Here is a 27,693-nt window from a genome sequence, read left to right on the forward strand (position 1 = left end):
AGAAAGAATTGGAAGGGACCACAAGGATCAGCCAGTTCCAACCCCACTGCCATGGGCAAGGACACCTCACACTAGATCAGGCTGTCCATAGCCTCATCCAGCCTGGCCTTAAACACCTCCAGGGATGAGGCTTCCACCACTCCCTGGGCAACCCATTCCAGGCTCTCACCACCCTCATGCTGAACAACTTCCTAATATCCATTCTGAATCTCCCCATTCCCAGCTTTGCTCCATTCCCTCCAGTCCTATCACACCCTGACAGGCTAAAAGACCCCTCCCCAGCTTTCTTGTAGCCTCCTTCAGATACTGAAAGACCACAATAAGGTCACCTCAGAGCCTTTTCCTCTCCAGACTGAAGATCATCATTGTGACCTCTTCAATCTTCTCCTCAGCACTCCCAAAATACCCATTTGGGTTGGGGTATGTAGATGATGACCTTGAGATACTGGAAGGCTGGGGAGGGGCCTGGAGCACAGCCCTGAGAGGAGAGGCTGAGGGAGCTGGGGGGGTGCAGCCTGCAGCAGAGGAGGCTCAGGGCAGAGCTCATTGCTGCCTGCAGCTGCCTGCAGGGAGGCTGTAGCCAGGTGGGGTTGGGCTCTGCTGCCAGGCAGCCAGCAACAGAAGAAGGGGACACAGCTTCAAGTTGTGCCAGGGGAGGTCTAGGCTGGATGTGAGGAGGAAGTTGTTGTTAGAGAGAGTGATTGGCACTGGAATGGGCTGCCCAGGGAGGTGGTGGAGTGGCTGTGGCTGGAGGTGTTGCAGCCAATCCTGGCTGGGGCACTTAGTGCCATGGTGTGGTTGGTTGGGCAGGGCTGGGTGCCAGGTTGGGCTGGCTGAGCTTGGAGCTCTCTTGCAATCTGCCTGATTCTATGACTCTGTGATTCCTCCAACCCAGTTCATTCTATGATCTCTGACCAGGGGCTGCCCTGATCAGCATGCTCAGAACCTGGTCCATACCCTGCCTACAGGAACAGCAGACAAAAAGCTGCTGCCCAAGAGCAGCCACTCTCTTTTTTCACCTTTGGAGAAGTGGAGCAAGCAGAAGGCTTTACAGAAAGTGGCAGGTTCTTAATTATTGTTATCATTTATTTAGTGTTTACTGCCAAGAGCTCAAACCTCTCCTGCAGAAGGTGCTGAACACACAAACCATTTTTACCAGCCAGCCACTGCCTCTAAGTGCCTCCCTGAAGAACTCAGACAAGAGTGAGCTCAGCAAATTATGGGCTAAAAGAAACTGATCAAAATTGTCTTTTCCTCCCAAGTTTGCCTTCTCCCAAACTCTCCAGGCCTGAGCCTTGGCTGTCTCAGATGCATTTAGTCTCTCTCCTTCTCTCACACATCAGTATTTTCTCTAAACCAGTGCTTGAGTCACTCAGAGCTCTCCACAAACACAAACTGTTTGGATTGCACAGCTAATTTATGTTGGGATCCTTGCCCTCTGCTTGGGTGCAACTGCTGCTGGTATCAATAACTTCTCTGACAGCATCAGAATTCGTTTGCCTGGACAGTGTTTGGAAGTGAAATGCCAGCCCTGGGAGTTTGATTACACAATGAGGCTGCTCAAGAAGCTCTGGATTTCATCTCAGGCCAAATATTTCACTGGTTTGTAGATGTCTGAGGCTAAAACAGTCTGAAATTACTGCAGCTAACCTCCTGGCTATAGACTTTTCATTCTCCTTCACCATTTCTTTGAGGTTAAGGAAAGCCAAAGGAACAGGTTGCCCAGGGAGGTTGTGGATGTCCTCTCCTTGGAGTTGATCAAGATCAGGTTGGATGAATCCCTGAGCAACCTGGTCTAGTGGAAGGTGTCCCTGCCCATGGCAAGGGGTTGGAATAAGCTGATCTTTACAGTCCCTTCCAACCCAAACCATTCTGAATCTATGAGGTGCTGCAGCAGCTCTGCTCTGAGGACAGGCTGAGAGAGTTGGGGCTGTGCAGCCTGGAGAAGAGAAGGCTTAGAGGAGACCTTGGAGTGGCCTTGCAGGATCTGAAGGTGACATACAAGAGGGCTGGTGAGGGACTACTGACAAGGTCTTGTAACAACAGGACAAGGAGGAATGGGTTTGAAGTGGCAGAGGGGAGATTGAAAGTGGATGTTAGGAACAAGTTGTTTGCAGTGAGGGTGATGAGAGACTGGCACAGGTTGAGGGTGGTGAGACACTGGCACAGGTTGCCCAGGGAGGCTGTGATCAAAGATCACATTGGGTGCTTCTGTGCTCCACAACCTCCCTGGAGGTATTCAAGGCCAGGTTGGATGAGACCTTGAGCAACCTGTTCTAGTGGGAGGTGTCCCTGCCTATGGCAGAGGGTTGGAACTGGATGACCCTTCAGGTCCCTATGAGTCTATAACATGAGATGCAAAACTCTCACAGACACCCTGGGGATCAGAGCCAGTGGCTCTAACCTTCACTGAGTTAATTCTGTTCCCCATATTCCAATTTCCCAACCCCTTTCTCTCCTCTCCAAGGTGCATTGAAGTCTTTTCACAAAGCCAAGCCACCACTGCACCTCCAGACCTCACCCATGAAAGAGTTGGGGCTGTGCAGGCTGCAGCAGAGGAGGCTCCTAGGGCACCTTCTGGTGGCCTTACAAATATCTGAAGTGGGCTACAAAAACGTTGGGGAGGGACTTTTGAGGCTGTGAGGGAGTGGCAGGAGTTGGGGGATGGGAGCAAAGCTGGAGGTGGGGAGAGTCAAACTGGAGGTGAGGAGGAAGTTGTTGAGCAGCAGAGTGGTGAGAGGCTGGAATGGGTTGCCCAGGGAGGTGGCTAAGGCCCCATGGCTGGAGGTGTTTGAGGCCAGGCTGGCTGAGGCTGTGTGCAGCCTGCTCTAGGGTAGGGTGTCCCTGGGCATGGCAGGGGGTTGGCACTGGCTGCTCCTTGTGGTCCCTTCCAGCCCTGGTTGGGTCACCATCCCTGGAGGTGTTGCAGCCAAGCCTGGCTGGGGCACTTAGTGCCATGGTCTGGTTGGTTGGGCAGGGCTGGGTGCTAGGTTGGGCTGGCTGAGCTTGGAGCTCTCTTCCACCCTGCTTGATTCTACTCTATGATTCTATGACTCATCCTATAACAGCTTTGTCTTTACTCACTCTGCTCTTTGCTTCTCAGCAAGCTCTCACTACACTCAAACAAAAAAACCCCACCAAAACAAATCAGGCCAAGGTTCTATTCTCCAGTGGACACACTGTAATTAATAAATTACTCAGTGGAAGAGAATCTGGGGAGGAAAGTGGCATTATGGCATTTCCCCCTGCCAGGCTGACCCAGGCAAGGAGCTCTGACCAGGCTCGCTGGCTGTCACCGCCAGCAGGGCAGTTCCCACTGCAGTGCCACTCATGCAGCCTTGAAATGAACAAAACCTCAACCCCCTCCCCCCTTAAATCCCTTCCTACCAGACACAAATGCTTTACTTCAATTAAAAAAAAAATAAAACAACACATAAAAAGGCAAGAAAGAGAGAAGCAGAAACATCCTAATTACATTTCCCAGCACACAGCAGCATGCAGCAGTGTATTTAACCTGGATGCTGCTGGGGTCAGTCCCTTCTGTAAGCATTTGCATGGAAAGGAGTTGAGTTCACCCCAAGTCAAAGTCTACCTTGGCCTCCCCATGCAAATGTATTCAAATGAAATGTAGCCAAAGCTGCTAAATGAGATTCAGAGGAAATCAAGTTCCACTGGCTGTGAGCTGAGGCTTTCTGCTCTCGATTGAAATTTGTTTTCATGTGACAGAGAAGGTGCTTAAGAGAGTTAAAAAAGGAGGAAGGGGGGAAAAAAAAAGATCATTCAGTGAGTTAGAAAATTACTCCAACCTCTAGACCATGTCAAACTAAATATAAAACAAACAAACTATGGCAAACGAATGAATAATTTACAGCAGCAGCTTCCACACCCCAGCAGAACACACAGTTGTGGAGCCTGACTGCTCCCACACACCTCCCAGAGCCTCCTGCAGGCACAACACCACCACAAACAGCTCCTCTGCAGGTGCTTGCAGCTGCAGGATGAGCCATGCCTGGCTGTGCCTTCGACTCAGACCTCAGCACATCACCTGTGCCTTTTGGTCTTGCCTCACACCTCGTGGCTAATTTCACCCTGAATGCAAGAGCAGGTCATAGAATGACAGAATCATAACATCATAAAGTCACAGAGTCACAGAGCCACAGAATCATAGACTCACACAATCAGAGTCACAGAAACATAAAATCACAGAGACATAAAATCACAGAGTCACAGAGCCACAAAATCATAGTCACAGAAACATAAAATCACAGTCACAGAAACACAGAATCATAGAACCAAGCAGGTTGGAAGAGAGCTCCAAGCTCAGCCAGCCCAACCTAGCACCCAGCCCTGCCCAACCAACCAGACCATGGCACTAAGTGCCTTATGCAGCCTCCTCTTAAACACCTCCACTTACAGCCACTCCACCACCTCCCTGGGCAGCCCATTCAATGCCAATCACTCTCTCTGCCAACAGCTTCCTCCTAACATCCAGCCTGAACCTCCCCTGGCACAGCTTGAGACTGTGTCAGCTCCAGAGTCAGTATAGAGAGGCTGGAACTGCCCAAAACCAAGACCACATCTCCTGTTGGACCTCTACAGCTACCTGGAGAGCCCCAGCCAGAGGCTGCTCCTGCCCAACACCTTCTTGGTTGGAGCTCACAACCCTCAGCTGACCTGGGCACACTGGAGCTGCACCCATGGGGTAGGGCAGAGCCAGCTGATGGACACCCAAGCTCCAGGGCAGTGAGGGGCTACAGATGGCTTCAGTGCCCCATCCTTGCACCCAGCTCTGAACCCCCTCTACCACAGGCACACTCTCACTTCCAACAGGGCAGAGCAAGTGTTAACCACAGGGTCATGTTGGCTCAGTCTCCTGAACAAAGGGAGCACAGAGTGATGTAGGAGACAACTGCCTCACTCCCAGCTTTTTGGGTCACACAGGGTGACTGAAGGGTCCATGATCCATGAAGAGTTTGCTCACCCTGGCTGCCCCTGGGCTCTGCAGCCTGTAACTGTGCTCTGCTTGCTCTTAGCCCTGCTGTTAAAGGTGCAAGGGAAAAAAAAAAACCAAAGCATCAAGCTGCTGCTCCCTGCACTTCACTGAGGCTTGCTGAGGTGAACCACAGAGAGATGCAGGAGCCTGGCACAGAGTGGAGGGGGAGAGGACCTGCCCCAGCCTATGTGCTCAGGAGCACCAATACCACCACACCGAATGCCACCACCAAACCCTCTGCATCACAACCTACATCACACCCTGTGCTAGCTACAGCCCTGCTCCACATTAACCCAAAACCTGGGATTTTCCCTAACTTCTCCTCACCACCAAACTAGGTTAGCTGAACTGCTGACCTAGCTGGGAACTGCTCCACGTCTCATAAATAAGCAGCCCTCCCAAAGCATCTCAGAAATGCTGAGGCCAAAGAACACCTCAGATACACCAGCTAGAAATAAATAATCACTGACACCAAGACGTGGAATGAGATGGAGTAAAGATAAGGAGCAAACACAGGCAGGAGATGAATTTCTGTTCCCTCACACGAAGGGACAGCAAAAATAAACAGGAGGAACATATCTAAGGGAAGAAAAGCATCACCCAAAGATGGTCCAATTCAGCAGGCAGCTCCCTCTCTGCTTCAGCAGCTTTGAGCCAGACACCAAGATAAAGGAAAAGCCACCAGAGCTGAGCTGGGATAAAAACCATGCACCAGATGCCAGATTTCTTCTGGTAGCTGCCGGGGTGATGGGTCAGTGGTGATGGATTGCAGAGGAGGAGCCAGGAGTGATGACAGAGGTCTCCTGGCTCAGGGCCAAGGGCTCTCAAGGATTTGGCAGGGCTTGAAGGCAAACATTGGTGCAGTGACTGGGGGTAACTTGTCTATGCCAGCCTGGTTATCAGGACAGAAATACCTGAATGAAAAACACAATCTCTGCTACGTGCCTGGGTGTAGCATTCATAAGCTGTCAGGGGAGGTGACAACATTCCTGATTAGAAAAATGGGAGAGAAGGAAGGGTTTTGGGGAGCTTTACTCAGCTCTGGCTAACCTCACTTCTCATGGTGGGCTCAACATTCACCCAATGGGGTGCTGCCTGCAAATTAAAACAACACCCCCCCCAAAAACACAAAAGGGAGAGTGTGGAGGGACTGGCTGGAGATTCATGTGCTTGTTGCTTAGATGCTGGAAACAATATTAATGCCCATAAATATTGATCAGAGCAGACACAGAAATCAATCTGGAGATTTCTTGCTGACTGGAAGGGGGATGAGTTGCTGCAGTGCCCAGGAGTGAGCACTCAGAGAGTGGAACGTGGTCCAGTGGGGCTGTGCAGAACCCAGGGACCTGGAGGAGGGTGGTGAAAGGAGGAGTGGTGGGAATTGCCCCAGCCTGGCACCTGGAGCTGAGGTGCTGATGTAACTTGCTGGAGTGTGGTCAGAGAAGGGCAGCAAAGCTGGGAAAGGGTCTGGAGAACAGGGTTGAGGCAGCTGGGGGTGTTTAGTGTGGAGAAGAGGAGGGAGAGGGGAGACCTCATTGCTCTCTACAGCTCCCTGAAAGGAAGTGGCAGTGGCGTAGGGGTTGGGCTCCATTCCCTAGTACCAGGTGATGGGATGAGAAGAAATGGCCTGAAATTGTGCCAGGGAAGGGTTAGGTTGGAGGTCAGGAATATTTCTTGACTGCAAGAGTGGTCAGAGATTGGCACAGGCTGCCCAGGGAGCTGCTGGAGTCCCCACCCCTGGCGGTGTTCAAACCATGGCACCTGAGGCCATGGCTTAGCAGCCATGGTGGTGCTGGGGCAGTAACTGGCCTGGATGATCTCAAAGGGCTTTTCCAGTGGAAACAATTCTATGGTTCTCTGACCTGAGAGGGGAAAACACACCCAAGACCCCTGGAAAAGAGCCTGAATCAAACACTCACCTCTAACCCACTCTTCATCAGCACAAAGCCACCAGCCCATCGCTTCCCACCACCAAACCACTAAGGCAAACTGATCTTTGCTCTGCTGTTTCTGCCATGAAGGCAAAGTAAGCTAAAAAAACCTTTCAACTCCTCAACTGAAACAGCCACCAATTTCTGCACCAGCCAGTGGAAACAATTCCAAGCCTACATCTCCTCACGTTGTGTTTGAAGCATTTGCATCCTGCAAATAAGATTGTTTTCTTCACTCAAAGCAAGGGAGGAGGGGAAAGAGGAAAGATTAGAATGGACATTTAAATGAAGCTATAACTATTGGGTGCCAAAGCTGTCCAAAACAATAGGATGAGAGAATCTGCAGCTTCAGGAAGTGGAGCACGCAGAGTTGCTGAGATTCTGAATCCTCCTGCTTCAGGTTATGAAAGGATGGAAGTCAGGAAGCAATTTTCTTGCATACATTGCTGACAGGCTGCAGACATTGCAGAGAGGTTTGCATGTATTTCTTTTCTGGAGCATCAGTTATAAGTCACTGTCAGGAAGAAGATCCCAGACAAGGTATCACAGTATCACAGTACCACAGTATCACAGTATCACAGCATCACCAAGGTTGGAAGAGACCTCACAGATCATCAAGTCCAACCCTTTAGCACAGAGCTCAAGGCCAGACCATGGCACCAAGTGCCACGTCCAGTCCTGCCTTGAACAGCTCCAGGGACGGCGACTCCACCACCTCCCCGGGCAGCCCATTCCAGTGTCCAATGACTCTCTCAGGGAAGAACTTTCTCCTCACCTCCAGCCTAAATCTCCCCTGGCACAGCCTGAGGCTGTGTCCTCTTGTTCTGGTGCTGGCCACCTGAGAGAAGAGAGCAACCTCCTCCTGGCCACAACCTCCCCTCAGGTAGTTGCAGACAGCAATGAGGTCTGCCCTGAGCCTCCTCTTCTCCAGGCTAACCAATCCCAGCTCCCTCAGCCTCTCCTCGTAGGGCTGTGCTCAAGGCCTCTCCCCAGCCTCGTCCCCTTCTCTGGACACGCTCAAGCATCTCAATGTCCCTCCTAAACTGGGGGGCCCAGAACTGAACACAGTACTCAAGGTGAGGTCTAACCAGTGCAGAGTACAGAGACAGAATGACCTCCCTGCTCCTGCTGGCCACACCATTCCTGATGCAGGCCAGGATGCCACTGGCTCTCTTGGCCACCTGGGCACACTGCTGGCTCATGTTCAGGCAGGTATCAGTCAGCACCCCCAGATCCCTCTCTGTCTGTCTGCTCTCAGCCACTCCAACCCCAGCCTGTATCTCTGCATGGGGTTGCTGTGGCCAAAGTGCAGCACCCTGCACTTGGAGCTATTGAACCCCATCCTATTGGACTCTGCCCATCTGTCCAGGCGGTCAAGGTCCTGCTGCAGAGCCCTTCTGCCCTCCAACCCAGCCACATCTGCGCCCAGCTTGGTGTCATCTGCACACTTGCTGATGACTGACTTGATGCCCTCATCCAGATCACCTATGAAGATGTTAAAGAGGATGGGGCCCAGCACTTTTGCTACAAGTGAATGTCAAAAGAAGAGCCTGAGTCCCCAGCTCTCCCTGTGACAAAAGTCCTACCAGAGGACAAAAATCCTCCAGCAAAGCAGATCACTGAAGGAAGCAGATGCTCACAGAGCAGCAGCTGACTGCTTTTCCAGCCAGCAGAGCTCAGAAGTGGGAGGCACATGAGCAGCTTTACAAGTTCAAGGCTACAAATGCTCCAATCTCCTCTGGGACTCACACTGCTCAGATGGCTTCGTGAGCTGAGGATTAAAAACCAGCCCAGCCCATGGCTCTCCATGGGCTGTGCTGAAGCCAAACTCTAAAAGCAAGTGAATGTGGTGTAAATAGTTGGAAAGTGGCAGTGGTTTGGAATTGGAGCAGGGTGGATTTCAGTTGGACATCAGGAGGAAGTCCTGCACTATGAGAGTGGTGAAATACTGGAGCAGGGTATCCAGGGAATGAGGCTGAGGAGACCTTCAAGGTCAGACTTGATGGAGCCCTGAACAACCTGCTCTAGTTGGAGGTGTCCCTGCTGCCTGCATGAGGGTTGGACAAGACAATCTTGTTGGATGGTCCCTTCCAACACTGTGGATGTGTGAATGAGGAGCAGGCTCCTCTATCTGCCATACCTAGAGCCAGCATAGTCCCACCAAGGCCCTGCAGAGTTTCTCTGGTGGCTCCAGCCAGCTCCAGCCTCATAAGACGGCAGCTCCACATCCTAGCATCCAGCCTCATGAGAGGGCAGCTCCACATCCTACCATCCAGCCAGCTGCAGCCTCACAAGAGGTCAACTCCACATCCTACCATCCAGCCAGCTGCAGCCTCACAAGAGGTCAACTCCACATCCTAGCATCCAGAGAGCTCCAGCTCACGAGAGGGCAGCTCCACATCCTAGCATCCAGAGAGCTCTAGCCTCACGAGAGGGCAGCTCCATATCCTAGCATCCAGAGAGCTCCAGCCTCATGAGAGTGCAGCTCCACATCCTACCATCCAGCCTCATGAGAGGGCAGCTCCACATCCTACCATCCAGCCTCATGAGAGGGCAGCTCCACATCCTACCATCCCCTCACCCCTGCATCCCCATCCAGCTCTGCAGCAGTCAGTAGCACTCACCCCTTGAACAGCAGCAGCTCTCCTTGCTGTGGTAGGAGGTTGTCCACATGTGGCTGTGACTCCTCAGCAGCTCCTCCTGTGGGCATCTGCTGAGCTTTAGTGCTACCCACTGGAGAGCAGTGGGAGATGGCTGCAGATGACCAGTGAAAAGCTGGAAAGGAAAACACCAGAGGGTTAGAGCTATGAGTGTGGTGGTCCTGTTTGAACAAAAGACTCCGGGGGGACCTTAGAGCTACCTTCCAGTAGCTGAAGGGATCCTACAGTAAGGCTGCAGAGGGACTTTTCATAAGGGGGTCTAGAGACAGGACAAGAGGTTTGAAGCTGAGAGAGAGCAGGGTTAGACTGGAGCTTGGGAAGAAGTCCTTCAGGATGAGGGTGGTGAGAGTCTGGAACAGGTTGCCCAAAGTGGCTGTGGATGTCCCCTCTATGGAGGTGTTCCAGGCCAAGCTGGATGAGTCCTTGAGCAACCAAGTGTAGTTGAGAGGCTTCCTTGTCCATGGCAGGGGGGTTGCAGTAGATGATCTCTGAGGTCCCTTCCAACCATTTCATTCCATTATATTCCATTCTATTCTACTCCATTATATTCCATTCTATTCTACTCCATTGTATTCCATTCTATTCTACTCTATTCCATTCTATTCTATCCTGTTCTATTCTGTTCTATTCTACTCCACTATATTCCATTATATTCTACTCTATTGCATTCTATTCTATTCTGTTCTATTCTATTCTACTCCATTATATTCCATTCTATTCTATTCTGCTCTATTCCATTCTACTCCATTATATTCCATCCCATCCCATTCTATTCTATTCCATTCCATTCTATTCTATTCTACTCCATTATATTCCATTCCATTCTATTCTATCTTTGAGATCCCTTTCAACCTGAGCCATTCTATCACTGCATGATCATGCTCCTGCTTTTCTACCACCACCTTCTCACTCAAGAACAACTCAGAAGAGCACCTCCAGCAGTGTCCCCACAGCCCCACCAGCATTTACCCTGTGGAAAAACCCTTATCCAGGCAGCACTGGGAGCAGCTGGGAGCAGGTAGAGGAGGGAGAAGCCCATCCTTCAGAGGCTTCATGTAAGCATGGGTTGAAATGACACCAGCCAGCTGGGTGGTGGGGATGCTGCTGCAAGAGAAGGGATAATGGCTTGTAAAAATAAATCTCTCCTCCAAGTGAAGTGAGTCACTCACAGCAGCCTCTTCACCATGACAAACAGCTCATAGAGCAGAACAAAGACCAGCCCATTCAGTCTCATTACCAAGACTGAATGCACTCTCTGAGCACGTAGAGGCAATGATGATTTATGCTGCAAAAAAAACATTTCTGTGTTATTGATCACTGAGATTTAGAAAGGGAGGGGAGGAACAAACCAAAAGCAAAACAAGTGGGGTTACACCTGGGGAACAGCTCTGTCTTCAGGTCTGAAAGCTAAACCTGCGGCTGGAAAGGAGCTCTGTGGAGAAGGGTGAGGAAGTGCTGGTGGACATCAAGGTCACCATGAGCCAGCAATGTGCCCTCATGGCCAAGAAAGCCAGCAGGATGCTGGGGTGCATTAGGATTTGTTCTCCTGCCTCCCTACTCTGCTTTGGTGAGGTCTCATCTGGAGCACTGTGTCCAGTTCTGGGCTGCCCAGTGCCAGAGCAACAGGGAATGATTGGAGAGAGTCCAGTAGAGCCTACAAAGATGCTGAGGTGGGGCTGGAACATGATTGTGATGAGGAAAGGCTGAGAGCCCTGAGAGTGTTGAGAGTCCAGTAGAGCCTACAAAGATGCTGGGGAGGAGCTGGAACATGTCTGTGATGAGGAAAGGCTGAGAGCCCTGGGAGTGTTGAGAGTCCAGTAGAGCCTACAAAGATGCTGAGTGGGGCTGGAACATGTCTGTGAGGAGGAAAGGCTGAGAGCCCTGGGAGTGTTGAGAGTCCAGAAGAGCCTACAAAGATGCTGGGGGGGAGCTGGAACATGTCTGTGAGGAGGAAAGGCTGAGATCCCTGAGAGTGTTGAGAGTCCAGTAGAGCCTACAAAGATGCTGGAGGGGAGCTGGAACATGTCTGTGAGGAGGAAAGGCTGAGATCCCTGGGAGTGTTGACCCTGGAGAAGAGCAGCCCCAGAGGAGACCTGCTGAATGCTCAGCAAGAGCTAAAGAGTGGGGGGCAAGAGGATGGGGCAGGGCTCTTGTCAGTAGTGCCCAGTGACAGGACAGGGGACAAAGGGCAAAAACTGGAACCCAGGATGAGAACATAGAGGGTGCTGGAGCCCTGCAGCAGGCTGCCCAGAGAGGTTGAGGAGTGTCCTTCTCTGCAGAGCTTCCAAACCCAGCTGGACATTGTGATCCTGGACAAGCTGCTGCAGGTGCCCTGCTTTAGCCAGGGTGGATGGGTTGGACTGGATGATCTCTAGAGGTTCTCTCCAACCTCCCCACTCTGTGATTCTGTGGCTCTGGTGGGAAGCCTGAGCCAGATGCCACCACAGCTGCTGGAGCAGCTCTGTGCTGTGCATCCATTTTGCTCCCAGGCTGCTTCCTGCTTGTTGGTTGTTAAGGTGGAAAGTTTAGCATCGTACAAAAGACGTCTCAATGATCAGCCCCTGCTATCTAAATTAAATCTCCCTGCTGGAGAATTCTGGGTTCCTCACACAATTTCTCCTCCTGAAAACAGCTTCTCATATGGAGCAGAGTCCCACCAAGAGTCTGAACCACAAGGTCACAGCACTCAGTGAGCAGGGGGGGAGGAAATCAGCAAACCAGGAGATTAAGTATTAATTTCAGGGCAAAGTTGCATTTCTTTGAGGTTCCTCTGTGCTGTGTGGCTGCAAAAACCAAGTCTCAGTAATTAAAGGCAGAGTGATTTATGCAGCTGCAAGGTGCTGAGATGTTGATGCTGGGCTGGGCACAGTTGGCCACAGCAAGCCACCTGAACTGGAATTGTTTGTGGCAGGGAAATGCTTTCTTTGGATCATCTTCTCAGTGTCCTGGCCTGCCTAGGCAGTCACCCTGTTCATCTAACTTCCAGCTGACACAGGGACAGCTTGCTCCCTGGCCCCACCAGAGTGTGGCACTGCTGGGTGCTGCCAAGGTGCCCATTTCGAGGGGCAGCTACACTTGCAGGTGCTGTGCCCCCAGAGAGCTGTTCAGCAGGTTAGGAACAGCAAACTTCACAGACTGCATCAGGTGCAAAGGGACTCTCAAAGGTTGTATTCTCCAACACCCTGCCACTCAGCAGGGACACCTCCAACCAGATCAGGCTGCCCAGGGCCACATCAAGTCTGATCTTGACTGTCTCCAGGGATGGGGCCTGACCCACATCTCTGGGTACCCTGTTCCAGCATTTCCTCCCCCTTGTGCAGAACTTCCTCCTGATGTTCAGCCTGAATCTCCCCTGCTCCAGGTTCAAGTCAGGCTAAATAGACCCTGGCCTCTGCAAGCAAGAGGAGGAAAGCAGAGCAAACTCTGCCTCTGTTTTCCCCATTAGTTTTTTGTCTTTGGGGCCTCCTCTGCACCTCCCAAATGCCTCATCCTCAGGGAGGAAGGGCTGTGGGGGCAGCCCAGCTAATAATATGGCTGGTGATAGAGCACAAGCAGCAGGGATCAGGAGCTGGAGCATTCAAGGACTGGCTGAAGAAAGACGAGTCATGTCTGGGGATCAAAGAGAAGGGGCTGGAACATCACAACACAGTCCCTGCTCTGTGCAGTCCCTTCCCTTCTCCTTTAATTTCCAACCCACGCTGAGGATTTTCCCCCTCTGTGATGGATTCATTTCAAATATTGACTCACCAGATCCTGTGATTGATAGAACTCAAACATATTAGCCTTATTACATCTTAGAGACTTAATTAACTTTCAGTAGGTGATGTTAATCAACTTGAATGCTCAGATGTGGAGCAGAGAAGTAAATGAAAGGGAGAAGGGAAAATATCTTCCTGAGTTATTGCCCATGGTGCCTGCTTCCAAGTCAGATGCACTGAGGAGCTGTAGGGGTTTGAGCCATAACCTGCCTGTACCTGGGACATTTTGCTATCAGGGGGCTTCAGTGGAGCTAGGAGAGCTGTTCAGGCTGCAGAGCAGTTTTTGGTCAAGTTAGGAGAAGCAATGAAAAGAAGAACAATTTCAAATGGTCAGGAACAGGAATTGGTTGCCTGGGGAGGTGATGGAGTCAGCATCCTTAAAGGGCTTCAAGAAACCTGTGGACATGGCACTCAGGGATGTGGTTTAGTGGCTGTGGTGGTGTGGGGTTGATGGTTGGACTGGATGATCTTAGAAGGCTCTTCTAGCTGAAACAACTCTATGAGTCTGTGATTCTGTGATTCTATTATTCTGATTCTGTGATTTGATTAGTCTGTGAGTCTATGATGCTGTGATTCTGATTCTGAGTCTATGGTTCTGTGATTTTATGATTCTGGTTCTGTGAGTCTGTGATTCTGTGATCCTACTATTCTGATTCTGTGATTTTATGATTCTGTGAGTCTCTGATTCTGATGCTGAGGCTATGATTCTTTGCTTTTATGATTCTGAGTCTGTGAGTCTGTGATTCTATGGTTCTGTGAGTCTGAGAGTCTGTGAGTCTGTGATTCTGTGATGTGAGTTTATGATTCTGTGAGTCTCTGATTCTGATGCTGAGGCTATGATTCTTTGCTTTTATGATTCTGAGTCTGTGAGCCTGTGATTCTATGATCCTATGGTTCTGTGAGTCTGAGAGTCTATGAGTCTGTGATTCTGTGATGTGAGTTTATGATTCTGTGAGTCTGTGATGCTGATTCTGAGTCTATGATGCTGTGATTCTGATTCTGAGTCTATGGTTCCGTGGTTCTATGATTCTGAGTCTGTGAGTCTATGATTCTGTGAGTCTATGATTCTGATTCTGTGATCCTATGATTCTGTGATTCTATGAGTCTGTAATTCTGTGACTTTACAATTCTGACTCTGTGATTCCCTGATTCTGAGTCTATGATTCTATGAGTCTATGATTCTGTGAGTCTATGATTCTGATTCTGTGAGTCTGTGACTCCCCAATTCTCTGATTCTCAGCCTGTGACTCCATGACTCTGTGATGGTGACTCTGTGCTTCTACAACCCTGCAGTCCTATGATTCTGTGACCCCCTGACCCTGTGGTTCCACACCTGCTTGCACAGCCAACATCTCCACGGCAGCATCCAGTCGTGCACCGAGCAGCACTCCACATGCACAGTGCCCAAGCTGCTGTGCAAATGCAGCTGGCTCTGAACTGCAGAGGGTACAAACAGGAGAACAATATTGGCCATTTGTTTCAATTTTCCCAGCCCTGTCTACATGCAGCACTTAGCAGCTCCTAGAAAATGCCTTGTCAGGAAGTCCCCTCTGTCCCTCGTGCAGTGTACACCAGGGAGCTGCTTCATCCATCAGTGGAAGGCAGCAGGGTGTGAGGCAGCAGCTGTTGGTACACGCACGGATCCTGCAGCCTCTGCTGGGCTGGGAGTTGACAGCTGTTCCTACAAGGATCCCTCACCCAGCCCAGAAAGGCTGTTCCTGCCACAATGCCTTTCACAAACAATATTCCTCATCCTGACACACAGCCACAGAATCACTTTGCTTGGATAAGACTTGCTAAGAGCTGCTGGATCTAAGAGCTGCTGGAGGAGGTCCAAAAGAGGCCATGAAGATGGTTGGAGAACATCCCCTAAGAGGACAGGCTGAGAGTTGGGGCTGTTCAGCCTGGAGAAGAGATACCTTAGAGCAGAGAGATCCCTGGAGAAGGGATACCTTAGAGCAGCCTTCAAGTAGCTGACGTGGGCTACAGGAGAGCTGGGGAGGGACTTTGACAAGGCTTGGAGTGACAGGATGAGGGGGAATGGATTGAAGCTGGAAGAGGGAGATTGAGAATGGAGATTAGGAAGTTCTTGTGACCATTCAGTATCTTAAGGGGGCTACAAGAAAGCTGGGGAGGGACTTTTGAGGCTGTCAGGGAGTGATAGGACTGGGGAGAATGGAACAAAGCTGGGAATGGAGAGAGTCAGAATGGAGGTTAGGAAGAAGTTTTTCACCATGAGGGTGGTGAGACCCTGAAATGTGTTGCCCAGGGAGGTGGTGGAAGCCTCATCTCTGGAGGTGTTTAAGGCCAGGCTGGATGAGGCTGTGGCCAGGCTGCTCTAGTGTGAGGTGCCCCTGCCCATGGCAGGGGGGTTGGGACTGGCTGATCCTTGTGGTCCCTTCCAATCCTGACTGATTCTGTGATTCTATGATTCTCAGTTGTTGACAGTGAGACACTGGAACAGGTTGCCCTTGAGCAATCAGTTCTAGTGGCAGATGTCTCTGCCTCTAGGGGATCTGAATTAGATGATCTTCAAGGTCTCTCCCAACCCCAACCAGCCATGAATCTCTGAATCACCAAGTCCAACCATCAACCCAACACCACCACAGCCACTGCAGCCGAGGTCTCCCCACTACAAGGTCCTGAATCCCTGTGGATTCCCCGAGGCCAGTAGGAGAACAGCTGCATCCACAGTGCAGCTTGCCTGCTGCATGCTTGCAGGAGGATAAATGAAGTCCTAATGTCTATTTGCAACCAGAGATGAATTGAACATCACACAATTAGGTTTTCTTCCGCTCCGGTAGCCACAACAGAGCGATTCGAGTGGCTTGGTGCTGTAATAACTGCAATCTGCTCAGGTGTCTGCACAGCCTGCAAAGCAGAAAATGTCACCACAATCCAAATGACCCAGCAGCACTGGGCAAGTGCCTGAAGGTGCCTCCAGTGACTTGCTTGGGGGGTGGAGGTCGACTGCACTGCCTGAAGGCTTAAGGCTTCAATCGGTCCAAAACCAATTTTGCTTCTCTGCAGCAACAGAAGAAGGACACACAGCCTCAAGCTGTGCCAGGGCAGGCCTAGGCTGGATGTTAGGAGGAAGTTGTTGGCAGAGAGAGTGATTGGCATTGGAATGGGCTGCCCAGGGAGGTGGTGGAGTGGCTGTGGCTGGAGGTGTTGCAGCCAAGCCTGGCTGGGGCACTTAGTGCCATGGTGTGGTTGGTTGGGCAGGGCTGGGTGCTAGGTTGGACTGGCTGAGCTTGGAGCTCTCTTCCAGCCTGCTTGATTCTATGATTCTGTGATTCTCCCTGGGAGAACAGACCTGTTGGGACACAGCAAACACTGCTGGTGCAGGGAGCAGGGCTAGAGCTGAGAGCTATCTCCTAGCCTGACCTCAGAGCTGCTCTGCTGGGCCACTTGACCCCAGCAGCTGCCCCAGGAGTTATATGATGATAGATGATTTTGGAGGTCTCTTCCAACCTGGTTGATTCTATGATTCTATGATTCTTCTGCCACAGGAAATAGCCAAAAGCAAAAGAGATTGGAGAACTGGGTCCAGTTCTGGGCTCCCCAGTTGAAGAAGGACAGGGAACTACTGGAGAGAGTCCAACAGAGGGTCACAAAGATGCTGAAGGGGCCTGGAACATCTCTGTGAGGAAGAATGGCTGAGAGCTGGGGGAGCTGAGCCTGGAGAAGAGCAACCCCAGAGGGGATCTGATCAGTGCTCAGCAAGAGCTAAAGGGTGGGGGTTAAGAAGATGGGATTGGGCTCTGCTCAGTGGTGCCCAGGGCCAGGACAAGGAGCAATGGGCACCAAAATTGAAACTCAGGAGGAGAACCTCCTCTGGTGTGATGGTGCTGGAGCCCTGGAGAGAGGTCGTGGAGTCTCATCCAAGGACATTCCAAACCCTCCTGGGCAAGCTGCTGTGGTTGCCTCTGCTTTAGCAGGGGGGGTTGACTGGAGGATCTCCAGAGGTCCCTTCCAACTCCTACCACTCTATGCCTCTGCAAGTGACTCTCTGTCCATGAAGATGCAGACTGGCCATTTGTTGTCTTCACAGCACTTGTATGAGGGGTTAGGGGGGAATCAGAGACACTTTCATGCTCCCCTCAACACTTATCTTTTTTCTGGTGGTTTATAAATGACAGAGAGACCTGTTTAGAAAGAGAAGGGTTCTGAGATGTGTGCTCACAGGGGAGCTAAGGTTTAAAGAAGAAGGGGGAGGGGGGAAGTGCTAATAAAGCAATTTTAGAAGTTAATCTCAGAGTTTATTTTCTCCTTTGCTGCTTTTTCTCCCCTGGGGACAGATTTCCTTCTTGCCCTGCAAAGGATTTAGTATGAAAGCTTTTCTTTTTCTGGAGCCAGCAAGAGACAGTCAGAAGTGAGAAGAGTTTAGCTATTCAGAGGTCAAAGAAATGATGGCTGCTGACCTCTTTTGTTCTGAGCCAGTGGCTTAGGAGAGAACATAAACAGATGAGAGACCTCCATCCTCCAAAGCCAGCACTGCTGCAAGGCTGACATTGGCTTGGATGAAAGTCATTTGCACTCCTTGCTCATCTCCTAGCACGTCCCAGGCTCATGGAATGAAATGGCAATGACAACCTGGAGCCAGGTGAGAAAGGCTCTCTCTGCACATGTTGGGGCTGACCCCAGCAGGATGCTCTGCAAATCTTATCAAAACCCCAGGGAAAGTGAGATCTTGGCTTGATGGTCAGGCTCAGGCAAGGTCCTGATTCACAGCTGAGTGTTTGGTTCAGTATCTGAGTCTTCTGAGACCCAGGCTGCAAACTCTGAGTCCACTGCAACGCAATCAGTGCTAAGCACTGGGAGGTTTCTCACTTAAGGAAGATTTCAGAAGCTGAATTCCCTCCCAGCTGAAGTCAGCAGGTGAGTCACAGCAACAAATAGGCAGAGAGCCTCAGTGACTAAAAACTAAAGCAATCTGTCAGTGCAGGGCAAGGAAACCTCTCCAGCAGAGCATCCTCTCACAGAATGGATCAGGCTGGAAGGGACCCTGGAACCTCATCTTGTCCAATCCCCCTTGCAGTCAGCAGGGAGATCCCCAACCAGACCAGGGTGCTCAGGTCCCCATCAATTTTGGTCTTGAATGTCTCCAGGGATGGAGCCTCAACTACATCCCTGGGCAACCTGTTCCTGTATTTCACCACCCTCGTTGTGAAGAGCTTCCTCCTGGTACCCAGCTTAAGTCTCCTCTGCTCCAATCTCAGACTACTGTCTCTCATCCCACCAGCACAGACCCTCCTAAACTGTCCCTCCCCAGCCTTCTTTTATGTCCCATTCAGATATTGATTCAGATATTGGAGCCAGTCCAGAGGAGGCCACCAAGATGCTCAGAGGGCTGCAGCAGCTCTGCTCTGAGGACAGGCTGAGAGAGTTGGGGCTCTGCAGCCTGGGGAAGAGAAGGCTACAAGGACACCTTGGAGTAGCCTTCCAGGATCTGAAGGGGGCTCCAGGAGGGCTGGGGAGGGACTATTGACAAGGTCTTGTAATGCCAGGAGGAGGAATGGGTTTGAAGTGGCAGAGAGGAAACTGGAAGTGGATGTTAGGAAGAAGTTGTTTGCAAGGGGGTGGTGAGACACTGGCACAGGTTGCCCAGGGAGGCTGTGGAGCACAGAAGGACCCAATGTGGTCAAAGATCACATTAAGTCCTTCTGTGCTCCACAGCCTCCATGGAGGTGTTCAAGGCCAGGTTGGATGAGTCCTTGAGCAACCTGTTCCAGCGAGAGGTGTCCCTGCCTATGGCAGGGGGTTGGAACTGGCTGAGCTTTGAGCTTCTACAATTCTACAATTCTATAGGATGCTCCCTCCCTAAGTCAGGCTCTGCCTCCTCTGCACTGCAGTGATGCTCTGGCAGTTTTGGAACCAGCTTTTTGGTGGCTGCAGCATCCTGTGACACTGATTTCTGTGTTTTAAGACAACGTGAACCGCTGTCAGACTGAAGTATGGTCCTGCCAGTGAGCAACTTTGCTTTATGGCTCCAGGGCACTTGCTTCTGCTACCCTACACCCTGCCTGTAAATCATATTCAGAGGGAAAAAAAGTGCTCCTGGTTTTGTGCCATAACTCATAAATAGCTTGATGCTGCATTTAGGTCTGTTTCTCTTTTCCTCTTCAAACTTCTATAGTGATGGATTCATTAATTAAAATAAGAGTTGGGGCTGTTCAGCCTGGAGAAGAGAAGGCACAAGCCCTGGGAGGAGAGGCTGAGGGAGCTGGGGGGGTGCAGCCTGCAGCAGAGGAGGCTCAGGGCAGAGCTGATTGCTGCCTGCAGCTGCCTGCAGGGAGGCTGTAGCCAGGTGGGGTTGGGCTCTGCTGCCAGGCACCCAGCAACAGAAGAAGGGGACACAGCCTGAAGGAGACCTTACTGTGGTCTTCCAGTATCTGAAGGGGGCTAGAGGAAAGCTGGGGAGGGACTTTTTAGGATGTCAGGTAGTGATAGGTCTGGGAGAAATGGAGCAAAACTAGGAGTGGAGAGATTCAGAGTGGATGTTAGGAAGAAGTTCTTTACCATGAGGGTGGTGAGACCCTGGAACAGGTTGCCCCAGGAGGTGGTGGAAGCCTCATTCCCTGGAGGTCTTTAAGGCCAGGCTGGACGTGGCTCTGAGCAACCTGCTCTAGTGTGAGGTGGCCTTGCCCATGGCAGGGGGGGCTGGACCTGGCTGATCCTTGAGGTCCCTTCCAGCCTTCTATGATTTTAAACAAAGCTCTCTCTGGCTTTTGTGACAGTTGTGAGCACTCTGCAGCTTTGGAAGTGAGGCTTGGTGTGAAAGCAAATGAAAAATGGCTGTAACACTTCATGCTTTTTCTCTGCTGACATGTTTACACAGTTTTTTGGCTCATGCTGACATAAAGAAAGGAACTGGACACCATGGGAGCAATGGCTTTGGCAGCCCAGAGCCCAGCTGCTCCTCGCCTGCAGCCAAGCAAGGAACCGGCCGCAACATCTGGAAGCCTGCAGTGAAATGGGAGAGAGTTATGAAACACGAAACAGGCTTGATCCAGGGGCAGCACCACTGGTATGAGGTGTTGGAGGCTTTAAGAAAACAGAGTAGGCTTGGCTTTTGCAGGGAAAAAAAAAACCCAGAAGTCAGCAGCTAGCCACAAAGTCGTGCAAAATTAAACCAGATCGTTGCATATTGACCTTGGCTGGAAAGTGAGCAGAGGCAATTGGCAATCATTAAGGTGGCTGAAGGCAGTCTGCAGTCACCTTCTCGTGGGCTTCAGATGGGTGACCCTTGCACAAAGTGAAAGCCAAGGATGTCAGCCTGCAAGTTGCTGAGCAGAAGAGCTTGGTGTGATGTGCTGCCCAAAGCTGTGACACGGAGCAAAGCTGCTCAGGAGCCCTTGGAAACGCCTTGCTGAAGAGCAGGTGACCATGAGTGTGCCTCCAGGGGTTCAAATGGCTCTCATTAACTGCTCACACTGGGGAAGAGTGGTTGGAGCTTCTATAATGCACCCAGAGGAGCTGTAAGGAGCAAGATGTAAGAAAACTTGAATCAAATCTGACTTTCCTTTCAGCCTGCATGTGGGCAGAGAGGCAGGAACGTTTGGTGGCTGAGCTGGGAGGAGGGTGGCAAAAAGCACCACGAGTGTCCTAGGAATTCACTGTTGAAATGGGTTCAGTGCTAAAGAGGATGGAATTCATTAGGCCCCCACTGAGAGCTGGACTTTGTAAGGACCTGATGCTCTTTGGAAATGTAGGATGGAGCAAAAAAGGTTTGGGCTGCTGAACACTCCACCCTCAATGGTCAGGGCTTGGATTATTGATGCTGATCAGTCCTTAAAGGGTGAGTGGCAGGAGGAGGGGACCAGGCTTTTTTCTCAGTGGTGCCCAGTGAGAGGATGAGGGGTAAAGGGCACAAAGTTGAATGTAGGAAGTTCCATCTCAACATGAGGAGGAAATTCTTCACTTTGAGGCTAGCAGAGCACTGGAACAGGCTGCCCAGAGAGGCAGTGGAGTCTCCATCTCTGGAGTCATTCCACACCGATGTGGATGCATCCCTGTGTGCCCTGCTCTGGGTAAACCTGCTCTAGCACAGGGGTTGGAATCAGTTATCTCCAGAGGTCCCTTCCAACTCTGTGACTCTGTGGTTAGCCTGGATGGAGATGGGAGCTTTGCCTGGGAAGATCTGGATGCAAATGGGAGCTTTGCCTGGGAGGGTCTGAATGCAAATGAGAGCTTTGCCTGGGAGAGTCTAGATACAAATGGGAGCTTTGCCTGGGAGGGTCTGCATGGAAATGGGAGCTTTGCCTGGGAGGGTCTGCATGGAAATGGGAGCTTTGCCTGGGAGGGTCTGCATGGAAATGGGAGCTTTACCAAGGAGGGTCTGCATGGAAATGGGAGCTTTGCCTGGGAGGGTCTGCATGGAAATGGGAGCTTTACCAAGGAGGGTCTGCATGGAAATGGGAGCTTTGCCTGGGAGGGTCTGCATGGAAATGGGAGCTTTGCCTGGGAGGGTCTGCATGGAAATGGGAGCTTTACCAAGGAGGGTCTGCATGGAAATGGGAGCTTTACCAGGGAGGGTCTGCATGGAAATGGGAGCTTTACCAGGGAGGGTCTGTCTGGAAATGGGAGCTCTGCCTGGGAGGGTCTGAAGCCTGCACCTCCCAGTGCAGCTCTGTGGACGAGGAGCAGTGCAGAACAGCGATGCCTGAATGGAATTCACTCCAAGTCTTTAAATCAAGCCAGGACAGGATTGTCTGATCTGAAATATCTGCTTTAGCTCAAGCCATGAGATGTAAACTCAACTCAAACCCTCCAGCCTGAGCTAGCCAGAGGAAGGCTAATTGATCGTAATGATCCCTTAAGAGGTGGAAATCCAAGAGCGGGTAACTATCAATCTGCTTCCTAATGGAAAGGTGTGCTTGCCATTAAACTCCCCCTCCTTGTGCTCTCCACTTCTCTCTCTCTCTGAGTGGTTATGCTATCCTAATCACTGCAGTAAATAAAACCCCTGGGTGATAATTTCCAGAGCCATGGAAAGGTGTTTGGGGAAAATGAGCTCTCTGCTCCCCCCCCCCCCACCACCAAAGGCTTTTCTTTTGCTGCCTTGCTGAAGGCTGGAGGTATTTTTGAACAGAACTAGCTCCACTTTCTCAGATGTAAAGCAAAAGCCAGATCCCTCCAGCTGTTGAGCTAAACAGAGTGTTATTCAAATGATGTGGAGGGGGGAGAAAAAAAAATGTCATAACATAATGAGAATCAAATGCTGGCTTCAGGCACTTTCAGATTTGAGGGCTTTGGAAAACAACAATAGCAACAAAACAGTTCAATCTTTTATCTGCCAGGAGAAAATGGTCATTTAAATAAACATTAACTAAGCTGAGGAACATTGATGTTGCAGGAGCAATTTGTTTCTGACAGACAAGATTGGTAAAGTCTTACTCTTTCCAATAAGAGGCATTTTCAGAGCAAGATTAGGTGTGCTGAAGGCCCAGGACTGCTCCTTTCCCTTTCCTGATTCCCTCTGGATGCTCTGAGATCTCCAGAGCCAGGGAAGGGGCACTGGAATGGGCACAGAAGCACAGATTGCACTGGGTTGGAAGGGACCCTCAGAGCTCACCTTGTCCAACCCCCATGCAGTAAGCAGAGGCAAGTCTGACTAGAGCAGGCTGCCCAGGGGGATCTCATGGGCTGCTGGAGATGAAGAGAAATGCTCAGAGTGTTTGGGGATCTCATTTGCCTGCTGTTTCCAGCAATCAATCCTCCAAACCTGCCTTTTGCAAAGTGCAAAGTAGAAAGCTGGTGGATTGGCTGCTTTCTGCTCCACACTGCCCAGCCCTCTCCCACACAGGCATCTTATTGCTGTCTACAACTACCTGAAGGGTGGTTGTGGCCAGGGGGAGCTTGCTCTCTTCTCTCAGGTGGCCAGCACCAGAACAAGAGGACACAGCCTCAGGCTGTGCCAGGGGAAATTTCAGCTCGAGGTGAGGAGAAAGTTCTTCACTGAGAGAGTCATTGGGCACTGGAATGGGCTGCCCGGGGAGGTGGTGGAGTCGTCGTCCCTGGGGCAGTTCAAGGCAAGGTTGGATGTGGCACTTGGTGCCATGGTCTAGCCTTGGGCACTGTGGTAAAGGGTTGGACTTGATGATCTGTGAGGTCTCTTCCAACCTTGGTGATACTGTGATACTGTGTGATGTGAGGCACTGAAGAAGGCACCACCGAGCCTGCAGCAAGGAAACACCACGTTCAGGTGTGTCACCAGCAGGAGGGGTCTGTGCCCCAACCTCAGCACTTTTTGGCAGTGCAGGAGTCCCTGAGATGTACTGGGGCAGCCCCAGGCACACACCAAGGAGCAGAGCCTGAAACTCAGTCACAGAGCACCTGACAGGCTCACAGGACATCAGGGGTTGGAAGGGACCAAAAGAGATCATTCAGTCCAGCCCCCTGCCAGAGCAGCACCCCACAATCTAGCTCAGGGCACACAGGAACACATCCAGACAGGCCTGGAAAGGCTCCACACAAGGAGACTCCACAACCTCTCTGGGCAGCCTGTGCCAGGCTCTGGGACCCTTCCAGCCAAGAAGTTGCCTCTTGTGTTGAGCTGCAACCTCCTGTGCTGCAGCCTCCATCCACTGCTCCTTGTCCTATCCCAGGGAGCAGTGAGCAGAGCCTGTCCCCCCCTCCTGACCCCCAGCCCTCAGAGAGTTACAGACATTGATTCAATCCCCTCTTCTCCAGACTAAGCAGCCCCAGGTCCCTCAGCCTCTCCTCCTCAGGCAGTGCTCCAGTCCCCTCAGCATCCTTGTTAACTCTGCTGGACTCTCTCCAGCAGATCCCTGTCCCTCTTCAACTGTGGAGCCCAAACCTGAAGGCAGTACTCAAGATGCCCATCAGAGCATCTCTCAACCCAGGTCTGAGGGCAGGACTCAGGGCATGGTGGAGCTGTGGCAGGAGAAGCACACCCCAGAGGCACACACACCACACTGCCTTTCACACTGGGAAGGTTTTCAGCCTCTGCTATCAAGAAGAGCAAGCAAAAGTGGACACCAAAAGCATGGGCAAGACAGCTGAGAGTGGGCCTGAGGGGAACTGAGTTGTTGGCAACCAAGAGCAGGAAAGATCTGTGAGCAGCCACAGAAGGAAGGGAAGAAATTATTAACATCATTAATCTGCTTTGCAGCAGCTACTTGAAGTCTAACCACAGGCAGGGAAGACACTGAGTCAGCTCTGCTCAGTGCAGAATCAAAAGAGAGCCTCAACACAAACATCTTTGCTTAAATATCAGAAGGCAAAAGCTTTGCCAGGCTGCTTGGTGTGTTTAAGCAAACTGCTTGGAGGCTACCAAGGGCTGAGGCTTCCTAACAGAACCTCCAGCCACGACACAGGCAGCTATCTCCTGAATCAAGCCCTGAATTTGAGGCAATATGCAAGAGAGGAAGAACAAAAGGATCCTTTGATGTCTTCAACCACATGGGGCTTAGCAAAAAAATGCAAATGCTCTCTCGTGCAGGAGAACACTTATCAATATTAAGGCATACAAGGAGGAGAAGAAAGAAGGAAGAACAAAATACAACACTTAACAAGAGGGTAATTTAGCCTCTTGGCAAAAGCTTGAAGTCTGGCTCATGAAAAATGACTTGCACAATTGTTTTGCAGCCTTTCTGGGCTTTTCTGCATAAATCATGGTATTGATTCAAGGAGAGTATCAGAGTGGCTCAGGTGCACAACTGCATGTGGGCACAGCCAGAGCGAGAAAGGATTTCAGTGTGGAAATCAGAGAGGTAAGAACTATTCCCCCCTGGTGCTCCTACAAGCTCAGCTACAATTGTCAAGCAGCTGGGACATGGGCAGGGGTGATGAAGCTGGGGAGGGGCCTGGAGTACAGCCCTGAGAGGAGAGGCTGAGGGAGCTGGGGGGGTGCAGCCTGCAGCAGAGGAGGCTCAGGGCAGAGCTCATTGCTGCCTGCAGCTGCCTGCAGGGAGGCTGTAGCCAGGTGGGGTTGGGCTCTGCTGCCAGAAAGGCAGGGACAGAAAAAGGGGACACAGCCTCAAGTTGTGCCAGGGCAGGTCTAGGCTGGATGTTAGGAGGAAATTGTTGTCAGAGAGAGTGATTGGCATTGGAATGGGCTGCCCAGGGAGGTGGTGGAGTGGCTGTGCCTGGAGGTGTTGAAGCCAAGCCTGGCTGGGGCACTTAGTGCCATGGTGTGGTTGGTTGGGCAGGGCTGGGTGCTAGGTTGGGCTGGCTGAGCTTGGAGCTCTCTTCCAACCTGCCTGATTCCATGATTCTATGGTTCACTAAAGGTGGTGGTGGTCACCTTCTGCAGCCCTCTGAGGAGAACGTCCAGGCAGCAGATAACTGCCAAACTCCACTCTCTTATCCCACTCAGGTTTGGTTTTCTTTTTCCTTCTGAGATTCAATTCTCTTTTTTGACAGAGCTGAAAAGGGACAGAGAGCATTGGAAGGCCAAGGATGGCTCAGGGAAAGAGAAATAAAATCTCAGACTCACAGCACCATGCAGGCTGGCAAAGCCCCTCAGGAGCACCAAGGCCAACCTAGAACCCTACTCTACAACATTCATCTTAAACCATAGCCCTAAGCACCACATCCAAACCACCCTGAAACACAGCCAGGCTGGGAGACTCCTCCACTCCCTGACCACTCCCTCCATGAAAAAATTCTTCATAGTGTCCAATCTAAACCTCCCCAGCCTCAGCTTGAGGCCATTCCCCCTTTGTTCTGTCTCCAGTTCCCTGTGAGCAGAGCCCAGCAGCAGCCTCTCCACAATGTCCCTTCAGGTAGCTGTAGACAGCAATGAGCTCTGCCCTCAGCCTCCTCTTCCTCACACTACCCATCCCCAGCTCCCTCAGTCACACTTAAGATTTATTCTCCAGGGCCTTCACCAGATTCATACAGTCATAGAAAGGTCTGGGTTGGGAAGGATCTTAAAGCTCATCCAGTTCCAACCCCCTGCCATGGGCAAGGACACCTCCCACCAGCCCAGCTGCTCAAAGCCTCATCCATCCTGGCCTCGAACACCTCCAGAGAGGGAGCATCCACAGCCTCCCTGGGCAACCTGTGCCAGTGTCTCCCCACCCTTGAATGTTAAGAACTACACCAAATATTGCAGTCAGGATGAGGAAGGAAGTGGAGCATCAGGACACTCACCCTTGCTGGCCACATTTCTGTTTCCCAAAATAGAGAGCAGAGCCCCTGCAGCAACACCATATGCACAGGAGGCAGTGACAGAGCAGGGGCAGCAAGGACGCTGTGCCAGGCAGGCATGCTGAGGAAACAAACAGCAAAAGCCTTGGCAATGAAAAGAGGCACAAAAAAAATCCTTGTCCCTAGCACAGGCATGCAGTGATTGAGTCATTTTCTGTCCTGCCTCAACATCTCCTGCATCAGCACATCAGTGCTCACAGACCCTCAGCCGACCCCAGCCCACAGCCTGGTGAACTCCTCTGCGCCTCCCCCTCCACACACAGAGATGTAAACCAAACAAGTCCAAGGTAAGCAACCTCTGTGTGGTTAAACTAGAGAGACTCACAGGGGCTGGGCTTGTACCAGAGAGCAACGTGGGGAACACAGAACCACAGAACCAGGCAGGCTGGAAGAGAGCTCCAAGCTCAGCCAGCCCAACCTAGCACCCAGCCCTGCCCAACCAACCAGACCATGGCACTAAGTGCCCCAGCCAGGCTTGGCTGCAACACCTCCAGCCACAGCCACTCCACCACCTCCCTGGGCAGCCCATTCCAGTGCCAATCACTCTCTCTGACAACAACTTCCTAACAACATCCAGCCTAGACCTGCCCTGGCACAGCTTGAGCCTCTGTCCCCTTCTTCTGTTGCTGGCTGCCTGGCAGCAGAGCCCAACCCCACCTGGCTACAGCCTCCCTGCAGGCAGCTGCAGGCAGCAATGAGCTCTGCCCTGAGCCTCCTCTGCTGCAGGCTGCACCCCCCCAGCTCCCTCAGCCTCTCCTCCAGGACTGTGCTCCAGGCCCCTCCCCAGCCTTGCTGCCCTTCTCTGAGCACCTCCAGTACCTCAACACATCCCCTGAATTGAGCAGTGCTACTAAGTGGGTTTGATGGGGCAGGGAAGGATACAAGGTTGAAGCAGCACATGGTGCAGTGCTGGCATCCACCCTCCAACCCCTCTGAAATGCAGCTGTGCACACACAGCACTTTTGATCCAGAAGCAGTAACTCATGACCACCACCCTTACTGCAGGTGGATGTTATTGTCCTTCTCTGACAAACCACAGAGTGACTTGAGTTGGAAGGGACCTCAGAGCCACCTCCCAGCAGCCCACCTTGCTCAGGGGTTCATTTCAGCCCACAGCATTTGACTCAGATGATGCCAGTAGAGCTGGGTGCAGCCCCATCCTCTTGCCTCTG

General features: G+C 51.5%; 1 long non-coding RNA gene across 1 annotated transcript in view; it reads right to left on the reverse strand.

Annotated features, from left to right (window-relative positions):
* Positions 1 to 27,693, reverse strand: part of LOC135191500 (uncharacterized) — a 95,120-nt gene that overhangs the window by 47,882 nt on the left and 19,545 nt on the right. Inside the window, exon 2 of the long non-coding RNA XR_010308834.1 lies at positions 9,549 to 9,699. This is a non-coding gene — a long non-coding RNA (uncharacterized LOC135191500). The remainder of the gene's footprint in view (positions 1 to 9,548; positions 9,700 to 27,693) is intronic.

This window comes from Pogoniulus pusillus, chromosome 39 (genome assembly GCF_015220805.1).
Source record: "Pogoniulus pusillus isolate bPogPus1 chromosome 39, bPogPus1.pri, whole genome shotgun sequence".
Lineage (NCBI taxonomy): Eukaryota > Metazoa > Chordata > Aves > Piciformes > Lybiidae > Pogoniulus > Pogoniulus pusillus.